This window comes from Aquarana catesbeiana, linkage group LG02 (assembly GCF_042186555.1).
Source record: "Aquarana catesbeiana isolate 2022-GZ linkage group LG02, ASM4218655v1, whole genome shotgun sequence".
In the NCBI taxonomy this organism is placed as follows: domain Eukaryota; kingdom Metazoa; phylum Chordata; class Amphibia; order Anura; family Ranidae; genus Aquarana; species Aquarana catesbeiana.
Genome location: NC_133325.1, coordinates 130,536,955 through 130,548,106, shown reverse-complemented (window position 1 = coordinate 130,548,106; position 11,152 = coordinate 130,536,955). Strand labels below are relative to the sequence as shown.

Here is an 11,152-nt window from a genome sequence, read left to right as displayed (position 1 = left end):
AGCTCGAAGCTGGAAGGAGATCTGTTACCTATGACTTGATCCTGCTGGGTGAGCTTGCTTGAACTGGGACTTTGCTGTTATATGCTGTGGCTGGGATGCTGAGCATTATTTATTTAAAAGGACTGTCTTATACTGCCAAGAAGAGTTTTTGTGTTTGAACTGCCTATAAAGATAAAGCTTGTCAATTTTCTGTTGCTTTTTGCTGAATAAAGTCTTTTAAGTTGACTGAACCGGCTTGTTTCACCCTCAAAATACTTAGAGTTCTCACTTAATCCAGTGATGTGCCTGTCTGCAGCGGCTCTCGCCTGTCTCTCACAGGATTGAGGCAGCAGCAGAAGCCATTGGCTCCTGCTGCTGTCAATCGAATCCTGCGAGCAGAGGAACCGGGGCCAAGGCACACTGTCTATGTATTCACAGAGTCTAGGAGCGAGCCTGCATATGCTTCCCCATAGGAAGCGGCTTCCTATGGTGGTGCATGACGAGAAGGAGCCAACTGTTCCTGCAGGGAACCCCAGAGGAGGAACAGGGACCCCAGAGAGGGAGGATCAATACCATTGCACAGAGCAAGTATAAATTATTAATAATATAAAAAAACAAAAACACACACCCCCCTTTAACTTTTGCTTCCTATTGGGTGCTAAAGGGCCTATATTATTGTTTGAAGGATCCACACACAAAAAAAAAAAATGGAAAAATATTTATTAAAGAGCTGTGTGTTATATACAATTTTATTACTGGCATATCAACACATTGAGAGAAAAAAATCAAGGTAGTGTCATCTTTCTTCCGCAGTAGGTTCCATCTAGGAGAGAAAAGAAAATTTACAATTCCACAATAGATTTTTTTTTTTTGCCGGTTTAAAATCAAATACCAATTATCTGATTTCTGGCAGCAAATGGTAACTATGCTTACTATCTGACTGAAGCAAAAGGGAAAAAGGTTAAAAAAGGAAAAAAAAAAAAAAAAAAACAAAAGAAGAAAAAAAAAGGAGTCTACAGGCTTGGAAATATCAGTTTGTAAATGGATAGAAAACTGGTTAAAAGACAGAATTTAGAGAGTAGTGGTTAATGATTCTTACTCTGAATGGTCTAAGGTTATCAGTGGTGTACCCCAAGGTTCAGTGCTGGGACCCTTACTTTTTAATACCTTTATAAATGATATCGGGTCTGGGATTAAAAGTAACATTTCTGTCTTTGCAGATGACACCAAGCTATGCAGTGGAATAACATCCTTACAGGATGTCTCCAATTTACAAGCCAACCTCAATGCACTGTCTAATTGGACGACTATGTGGCAGATGAGGTTTAATGTTGATAAATGTAAAGTTATGCACTTGGGGGCTAAGAATATGCATGCATCACACATACTAGGGGGAGCACAACTGGGGGGATCCATAGTGGAGAAGGATCTGGGGGTTTTGGTATATCATAAGCTCAATAATAGCATGTAATGCCAAGCTGCGGTTTCCAAAGCGAACAAAGTCCTTTCTTGTATTAAAAGAGGTATGGACTCCAGAGAGAGAGAGAGATATAATTTTGAAAGATTAGAGGAACTGAATTTGTTCACTCTTGAGAAGAGGAGATTAAGGGGGGATATGATCAACATGTATAAATACATGTATAAATATATAAGGGGTCCATATAGTGAACTTTGTGTTGTTATTCACTTTACGGTCAACACTGAGGAAAAGGGGGCACTCTTTACGTCTAGATGAAAAGAGATTTCATCTCCAAATACGGAAAGGTTTCTTCACAGTAAGAACTGTGAAAATGTGCAATAGACTTCCTCCAGCCTGGATTCTTTCCTAAATGTACATAATATAACTGGGTACTAAAATTTATAGGTAAAGTTGATCCAGGGAAAATCCGATTGCCTCTCTGGGATCAGGAAGGAATTTTTTCCCCTGCTATAGCAAATTGGATCCGGCTATTCTGGGGGTTTTTTCACCTTTCTCTGGATCAACTGTGGGTATAGGATTAGGTATATGGGAGTGTGATATTTTTTATGTAGTTATTTTTTTAATGGTTGAACTAGATGGACTTGTGTCTTTTTTTCAACTTAACTATGTAACTATGAAGAGGATATACCTGCAAACTTATCTCTGCTTAAGTGGCTGTATAAATCTAGATGATGCCTTAAAATTACTGGATCAGCGCTGGTAAGAAGCAATGAGTATAATCCAATAATACCTGCAACAATAAAGACATAGGTATGCATCAATATGGCTTTAAACATGTTATTTACTCTTTTCTGTTTACAGTAAAACAAAATTACACTGCTCATATACAAGGTGAGAACATAGAAACTTAAATTGAGACAGATCTGGTACACATGAATAGTGAAAGCTATGGTGGACAATATAAGGTCTTGCATGAAGGTTGGTAAAGCAAGTTAGAAATAATAAAATATTTATCAAGCAGCAGAAAAAAAGGTGTTGCATGTAGGGATGAGAGCTCCAATGTACTCAATTCTGCAAACCCTGTAGTGGTACAGAGGTAAAATTGTTTAAAGACTGTCAAATTGAGTTTAAAGTAGAAGTCCACCTTTGGGCCCATTACATATTCCGTTTTTAGGGTGTAACATGATCCCAATGCTGTAGCCAATGCCCGATCCCCACACTCCCTGTGACAGTAGTACAGTGAGAAGTCCCCCGTACTAGCTGTCAGCTGTGGAGTGTCGTGGTAGTTCACTGATTCTTCCTTTTAGATTGTATCTGCTTGCCCATACAGAATGTATGGTACACAGATACTCTGACAGATCAGGAGACCTGCATGGTACTAGCGATCTGCTGATCGCTGGTGCGAAGCTTTACAGGTGCCAGAAAAATAAAGGCACATTTTTTTTAACTGCAAAAAATATTTTATTATTTTTTTCTAAAACTTGAACTTATCCTTTTAAGTGTACAAGAAGTGGAAAAAAGGGAAAGGGAGAGGATAATGAAAAACTGAAAACACAATGCATCACCTCCAAAACACCTATAATGTCCCACAATATCGTCCAGAGAATGTGGGCACACCCTCCGCTATAGTTGTCTTGTGCGTCAGGTAGAGAAGAGGACTATCTGGTATTCTGATCCGGGGGCATGGGGGACCCAGAGGGTGTGGAAGGGAGAGCTAACAACTGATAATGATGGGGAATGAAAGAGCAAAATGGATAAAGATGTTCAGAAAATAGGAGTCACAGACATTGTGTTTCCTTTCAAAATTAATCAACCCAAGTTTAATTCAGTCCTTTGATGACTTTATAGGTTTCAGAGGATTGGAAGTCTGTCATTGCCCGCCATGTGTTATTGAGTTAGTCTGTTTAGTTTGTAGTACATTATGGATTTCATGTCATGAATATGGTCTACATGTTCTACCCACTCCTTCAAAAAAGGAACTGTGGGAGATCTCCAAGTCTAGGGATCAAAACTCATACTGCATTTAAGTCAAATATGACTTGCCTAATCAGTGAATGGATTTTTACCCAGATGTTTTGTAGTTGCACTCACCTAAATCACATACAACAGATACAGCTTCTGACTATACCCTACTCTTGTTTCAAGCAGATAAACAGGCCAAAAATAAGGCCCTCCCCAAATCACCACCAAAATGTTTGGCTACACATACAGTGGGGAAAGTTGTTTGATCCCTCGCAGATTTTGTAAATTTGCCCACTTATACCTATGATAACAATTATAGACCCTTCATTTCTTTGTATTTTTAAAAGACAGATTATCAACCAAAAATCCATGATACAAATGATATAAATCGAGTTGCAGTTCAGGGAGTAAAATAAGTATTTAATCCCCAAGCAAAACATGACTTCGAACTTGGAGAAACCCTTGTTGGCAAGCACAGAGCTAAGACGTTTCTTGTAGATGGTTACCAGAGCTGCACACATCTCAGGAGGGAATTTGGTCCACTTTTCTTTACAGATATTCTCTAAATCTGTAAGGTTTCTTGGCTGTCACTTGGCAACTAGAAGTTTCAGCTTCCACCATAAATTTTCTATAGGATTAAGGGCTAGAGACTGGCTAGGCAACTCCATGACCTTAAAGTGCTTCTTCTTGAGCCACTTCTATGTTGCCTTGGTGATATGTTTTGGGTCATTGTTATGCTGGAAGACCCATCTTCAGTGTTCTGGCTGAGGGAAGATGGTTCTCATCCAAGATTTTACAATACATGACCCCATCCATTGGCCCCCTCAATGCGGCAAAGTCAGCCTATACATTTATCAGAGCAAAAGCCCCAAAACATGTTTCCACCTCTGTGCTTGACTGTTGGGATGGTGTTCTTAGAGTCAGTCAGCATTTTTCTTCCTCCAAAACACAGCAGGTCTAGTTAATGCCAAAGAGGTCAATTTTGGTCTCATCTGACCACAGCACTTTCTCCCAATCCTTCTCAGAATCATTTAGATACTCATTGGCAAACTTCAGATGGGGCTTCCGAAAGAGGGGGACCTTGCAGGCGCTGCAAGATTTCAATTCATGGCAGCATATTGTGTTATAAATGGTTTGTTTGGTGACTGTGGTCCTAACTGCCTTGAGATCATTCACAAGCTCCTCCCGTGTAGTTCTGGGCTGATCCCTCACTTTTCTCATGATCATCCTTACCCCATGAGGCGAAATCTTGCATGAAGCTGCAGACCAAGGGCGATTGATGGTTATTTTGTATTTCTTCCATTTGCAAAAAATCTCAGTTGTCTCCTCACCAAGCTTGTTGCTGATGGTCTTGTAACCCATTCCAGCCTTTTGCAGGTCTACAACCTTGTCCCTGATGTCCTTTAACAGCTCTTAGGTCTTGCCCATGATAGTGGGTTTGAATAGAAGAAAGATTCTGTGGACAAGTGTCTTTTAGACACATAACGAGTTGTCGTAAGGAGCACCTTCTTAAATTGACATTACTAATCAGTGGACAACATAAGCACATACTGTAGCCAGTCTGTGGGAGCCAGAATAATTGTTGGTTGTAGGGGATCAAATACTTTTTTTACTCACTGAACTGCAATTCAATTCATAACATTTGTATTAGGTGTTTTTTCAGAATTTTAGTTGATATTCTGTCGGTCTATCGTTTAACATACACCTAAGATTAAATGGGATTTTTGTACTCAACGTAAAATCCATTTCTCCGTTTTCAATGGACACAGCACCTCCTTAATTTTGACCATTGCGTTATATTGCCTCTGCAGGGAGTAGGACTAGACAGAACATAAAACTTGGCTACGCCCCATGGGCCATCCTCAGTCAGTATATAACCTCCTCCCTTCTCTAGGTATTCAGTTCAGTAGCAAGCAGTAATAGAAATATCAAACTCCATAGAGGGGTGGGTGCTGTGTCCATCGAACTCGGAGAAATGGATTTTACGTTGAGTACGAAAATCCCATTTTCTCTTTAGTTCGACGGACACAGCGCCTCCTTAATCTTGACCATTGGGATGTCCAAAAGCAGTGCCAAAAAAATGAGGGGTGTGGAAAATAACCCAAGGCTAAACACAAGAGCCCTGAGCAGGACACAGGAGCCCCATCTGAAAAATAAAAATAGTTGAAGAAAAACAACCCTCAAGAGGGAACCCCTATCAAACAGCAGCCTGCAAAATCTTGTGGCCAAAAGATGGACCTTCAGATGCGAAAATGTCTACTTTATAGAATTTGGTGAAAGTATGCACTGACGACCAAGTGGCCGTCTTGCACACCTGTTATATTGACGCTTGAGGACGGAAGGCCCAAGAAGTACTAAGTGCCCGAGTAGAATGCGCCATGACAGGGAAAGGAGGAACCCAACTTAATAGAATAAGCCCGAGTCAGTCTGTCTGATCTATTGATCTATCTGGAGATGGTAGCCGAAGAAGCAGCCAGCCCTTTCCTTGGTCCTTGTGTAACCAAAAAGCGAGTCTGACCTCCTAAATGACTCCCTGGCTGCCAGATACACCCGAATCACACAAACCACATCCAAGGCACGCAAAGCAAATTCCTTGAGATGAGCCGGCTTGGGACACAAGGAAGGCAACACGATATCCTCATTTAAATGGAAGTCCTAGACCACTTTAGGTAGGAACGATGGGCAGGGACGAAGAACCACCTTATTCTTTGTGGATCACCAAATAAGGAGTGCGACAGGATAATGCCGCCAACTCCGACACCCTATGGGCCGATTTAATAGCCCTCAAGAATAGGTAAGGGAGTCTCCCAAATATTCGACTGGAGATTACTGAAGAACTGAGGGTACTAAGTTCAAATCCCATGGCGGCAAAATAGACTGTACAGGCGAAGCCATTTGCCAGACTCCTTGAATGAAGGTACGAACTAAAGACTGAATGGCTAGGGGTCGCTGAAAGAAGATTGCTAAGGCAGACACCTGGCCCTTGATGGTACTCAAGGCCAACCCCTGCTCAACATCCAATTGAAGGAAGGACAAGATTCGAGCTATAGAAAAGGAGTGAGGCTGAGCGCCAATCGACTCACACCAAGAAATGTACGCTTTCCAAGTTCGATGGTATATCTTGCTAGAAGTCGACTTGTTCGCCTTCAACATAGTAGGGATCACTGATCCAGACTAACTTGTGTCCCTCAGTACCTGGCTTTCAAAAGCCAAGCTATCAAAACCAGCAACTGTAAAGCTTGGTACAGGTTTTGCTCAAGAATATCCCTGCATTTAGCACCATCCATCTTTCCCTCAGCTCTGACCAGCTTCCCAGTCCCGACTGCTGATAAACATCTCCCACAGCATGATGCTGCCACCACCATGTCCCACTGTGGGGATGGTGTTCTTTGGGTGATGTGATGGGTTTGCGCCAGACATAGCGTTTTCTTTGATGGTCAAAAAGTTCAATTTTAGTCTCATCAGACCAGAGCACTTTCCTCCATATATTTTGGGAGTCTCCCACATGCCTTTTCGCAAACTCAAAACATGCCATTTTGTTTTTTGCTGAAAGTAATGGCTTTCTTCTGGCCACTCTGCCATAAAGCCCAACTCTATGGAGCGTATGGCTTATTGTCATCCTATGTACAGATACTCCAGTCTCTGCTGTGGAACTGTGCAGCTCCTCCAGGGTTACCTTAGGTCTCTGTGCTGCCTCTCTGATTAATGCCCTTCTTGCCCGGTCTGTGAGTATTGGTGTGCGGCCGTCTCTTGGCATGTTTGCCGTGTTGCCATGTTATTTTTATTTGGTTATGATAGATTTGTTGGTGCTCCTACGGATCAAAGATTTTGATTTTTTTTTTATAACCTAACCCTGACTTGTACTTCTCAACAACATTGTCCATTACTTGTTTGGAGAGTTCCTTCATCTTCATGGCAGTGTTTGGTTAGTGGTGCCTCTTGCTTAGCTGTTGCAGCCTCTGGGGCCTTTCAAAAAGGTGTGTATATGTAATGACAGATCATGTGACACTTAGATTGCACACAGGTGGACATCATGTCACTATTTATGTGACTTCTGAAGGTAATCGGTTGCACCAGAGCTTTTTATGGGCTTCATAACCAAGGGGGTGAATACATACGCACATGCCAATGATCAGTTTTTTATTTCTGAAAAATAGTTTTATGTATATATTTTTCTAATTTTACTTCACCAACTTAGACTATTGTGTTCTGATCCATCACATATAATTCAGATTAAAAAAACCATTGAAGTAAAGGCTGTAATGTAACAAAATAGGTAAAAAGCAAAGGGGGGCAATACTTTTGCAAGGCACTGTATCAAGTGTTCAATGATGTGAAAAACAAAAAAAGTATATATGAATAGTGAACACATAAGTGATTGGGTAATACAAATAATGACAGTCCGTGACACACTGTTCACCTGCATTATCCAGTTCCCGAACGCCCACTGCGGCAGGGCAGCTTGGCTGCGCGAAACAACTTACTTGTATTGTCCGCGCTCCCTGGTTTGAGGCGCACGCCACTGGTGACCTACTCCCGCTGTGATTGGACACAGCAGGAGCCAGTCAGCGGGGCCGCCGGCCACCCGCGATTGTTCTCGGGAATGACAGAATGGCGATCTATGTAAACAAGGCAGACTGTCATTCTGTCAAACAGAGATCTGTGATTCCTTCCTAATCAGGAACACAGATCTCTCTCTGTCTAGTGTCAGCATCCCCCAACACAGTTAGAAAGCACTCCCAGGGAACACATTTAACCCTTTGATTGCCCCTGATAATCCCTTCCCTGCCAGTGTCATTTATACTGTGACAGTGCATTTTTTTTTTTTAGCACGGATCACTGTATTGGTGTCATCGGTCAAAAAGTGTCACTCAGTGTTCAATTTGTCCACCGCAATGTCATAGTCCAGCTAAAAATCACTGATCGCCATTACCAGTAAAAAAAAAAAAAGTCCCTAAATCTATCCCATAGTTTGTAGATGCAATAACTTTTGCGCAAACCAATCAATATACGCTTATTGGGATCTTTTACCAAAAATATGTATTATACAAAATTGGCTTAAACTGATGAAGGAATTTGTTTTTTTACATATTTTTATTGGATTTTTGAAAATTGCTGTGTTTTTTTCCCAAAATTGTTGCTCTTTTTTTGTTTATAGCTGCAGAGGTGATCAAATACCACCAAAGAAAGCCATCTGTGGGGAAAAAAAAAAAAAAGGATGAATTTTGTTTGGGTACAATGTTGCACAACTGCGCAATTGTCAGTTAAAATAACGCAGTGCCGTATCGCAAAAAATGGCCTGGTCATATAAAGGGGTAAAATCCTTCCAGGGCTGATTTTCATGGCACCAACTTTACAAATAATGTTCCTGTTTACTCTGTTTAGTCCATTGCATCCAAACATTTCTAGATTCTAAAATGTGTATTTCTTAAGGGAATCTGGTTTTGAGAGTGCAACATATCTGCTAGGTTTAGCTTAACTAAACTTATTCAAAAATGTTAATTTCGCTTTGATCTTGGAACTTAGTGTGATGAAGAAAATGAATTTTTCCTTACCTGAAGTAGACCTTGTGCAGCTTCATATGGTAATTCTAGTATCATACCACCATGTCTGCTTGCCATGTCTGAAAATATAAACAAAAATTATATAGTTTCAGCCATTTCAAAATTACAAAGTCTGAGAGAGATTCATGGAAGGCTTTAGAAGTACTTAAACTAGGATTGAAGGGGGAGGAGAATTAGAATATAATGGAGCAAACAAGTTGGTCAGGGGCCAGACACTTAATAAAAGGGTTGAATAAGGGAAGATGGTCAATGGCAGATAAGTAATTTCCTATGTTACAAGCAACCATTGGCAATTACAGTATTGTTTCAACTACTAAAAACAATATGCAAACACAAGTGCAAAATGCAACAATGAATTAAAGTGTTTGTTCACCGATGCCAGTAGTTAGCCAAGCAAAATAGAGTTGAAAGCTTTGGGGCAAGAAGAGAACTATGATTTAATTGGTATTGCTGAATCTTGGCTTTATTCTTCACGACTGAGCTAATATTCCCGGTTATGCTGTTCGCTACTCTTTTGTTTCACCCTGTCTCTCCGATGTGTCTCTTTGTAAGACGTGATCTCAAAGAGTGCGAAAGAAGACCTAGTTGATGGAGAGAGTGATGGAACTGAAGCATTATGGGTGGAGCTGCATAGAGTTGTGCGTACTTCAAAGTTAATCATTGGAATTTGTTAAAGGTCACCCAACGTTCACAAAGAGGTGTGGATTCAGCTCCTTGCACAGATAAAAGGGCTGCAGGGCCTGGGATAGTGATAGGGGTTTTTAACGTCCCTGAAATTATCTGGAGTAATAGCACTACAGGAACAGTTACAGGGTTAACATTTATAAACCTATAAAAAGACAATGTTATGGTATGGCTTATAGAAGACCCAACTAGAAATGATGCTTTGCTGGACATTGCACAGCTTCTTGCTAATGTTCATATAAAACATCTAGAAAGGACCATAACATTTCATTTCATTTTAGTGGTAAACAAGCACATCCTGAAAAGATAAACACTTGAGAGCTAATTTTCCCAGGCTGAAGGCTGCTTGCCAAGATTTAGACTGGAAGGGAATGTGGTCATTGACAGAACAGGACATGTAAAACACACTGCAAAATATAATCCCATGGGCAATAAGTTTATATGACTAAAAACAGTGGGTATAAGAAAAAAATTGCCCCCATTAAAATAATCACATTTTGTTTCTTTGTAGCCTGAAATGAAGACAGACACAGTTTTGTTTCATCCAGCTGTATTTACTCAGTGCAACTTATAACATCCAAGTGAAAGATATAACACCAACATGTCAGAATTAAAAAAATCCTAAAACAGAATCACCGAGTTGGAAAAAGGATCACCCCCTTATGCCAGTATTTTGTTGAACAACCTTTTGTTTTAATTACAGCCTTTAGTCTGCCGGGATGGGTCTCTACTAACTTAGCAATATTTGCCCACTCTTCTTTGCAGAACTGCTCAAGTTCATTTAAATTTGATGGTGACCGTTTGTGGACTGCAGTCATTCCACAGATTTTTAATGGGGTTTAAATCTGGGCTCTGACTAGGCCATGAAAAATAAATTCACCTCTCCAACTACTCTGTGTTTATTTTTGTTACATGCTTTGGGTCATTGTCATGTTGGAAGGTAAACCACCTTCCCACATTCTGGCAGAGGGAAACAGATTTTTTTCTCAACAATTTGACGGTATTTTGCCCCATCCATTTTTCCTTCTATCCTGACAAGTGCTCCAGTCCCTATAGCGCAGAAACACCCCCATAACAGGATATTACCACCTCCATTCTTTACTATGGGAATGGTGTTATTTGGACGGTGAGCTGTATTTTATTTCTGCCAGACATACCGTTTGGTGTTGAGGCCAAATAATTCAACTTAAGTGTCATCTGATCAGAACACCTTTTTCCATGTGGCCTCAGATTCTTATAGGTGCATTTTGGCAAAGCTCAATCACGACTGCATGTGGCCTTTCTTGAGGAGTGGCTTTTTTCTTGCAACCCTCCCATACAAGCCACATTTGTGGGGAATTTATTATATTGTCACAAGCACATAATGACCACTCTGTCATAAATACCTGCAACTGCTTCAGAGTTGCTGTAGGCCTCTTGGTAGCCTCTCTCACTAGTTTCCTCCTGACACCTTCATCCAGTTTGTAGCGTCGCCTGATCCGAGAGGGTCTGAGCTGTACCACATACCTTCCACTTCTTAATAATAGACTTCACTGTGCTTGTA

General features: G+C 40.8%; 1 protein-coding gene across 3 annotated transcripts in view; it reads right to left on the bottom strand.

Moving 5' to 3' along the window:
• Positions 1–682: 682 nt before the first annotated feature.
• The window catches only part of PSPC1 (paraspeckle component 1), a 184,584-nt gene continuing 174,114 nt past the window's right edge, over positions 683–11,152 (bottom strand). For all 3 annotated transcript variants that reach the window (XM_073613471.1, XM_073613472.1, XM_073613473.1), the window contains 3 exons: positions 8,917–8,984; positions 2,088–2,189; positions 683–802 (listed from right to left, as the gene is read on the bottom strand). The gene's annotated coding sequence lies outside the window, so the exon portion shown is untranslated. The remainder of the gene's footprint in view (positions 803–2,087; positions 2,190–8,916; positions 8,985–11,152) is intronic.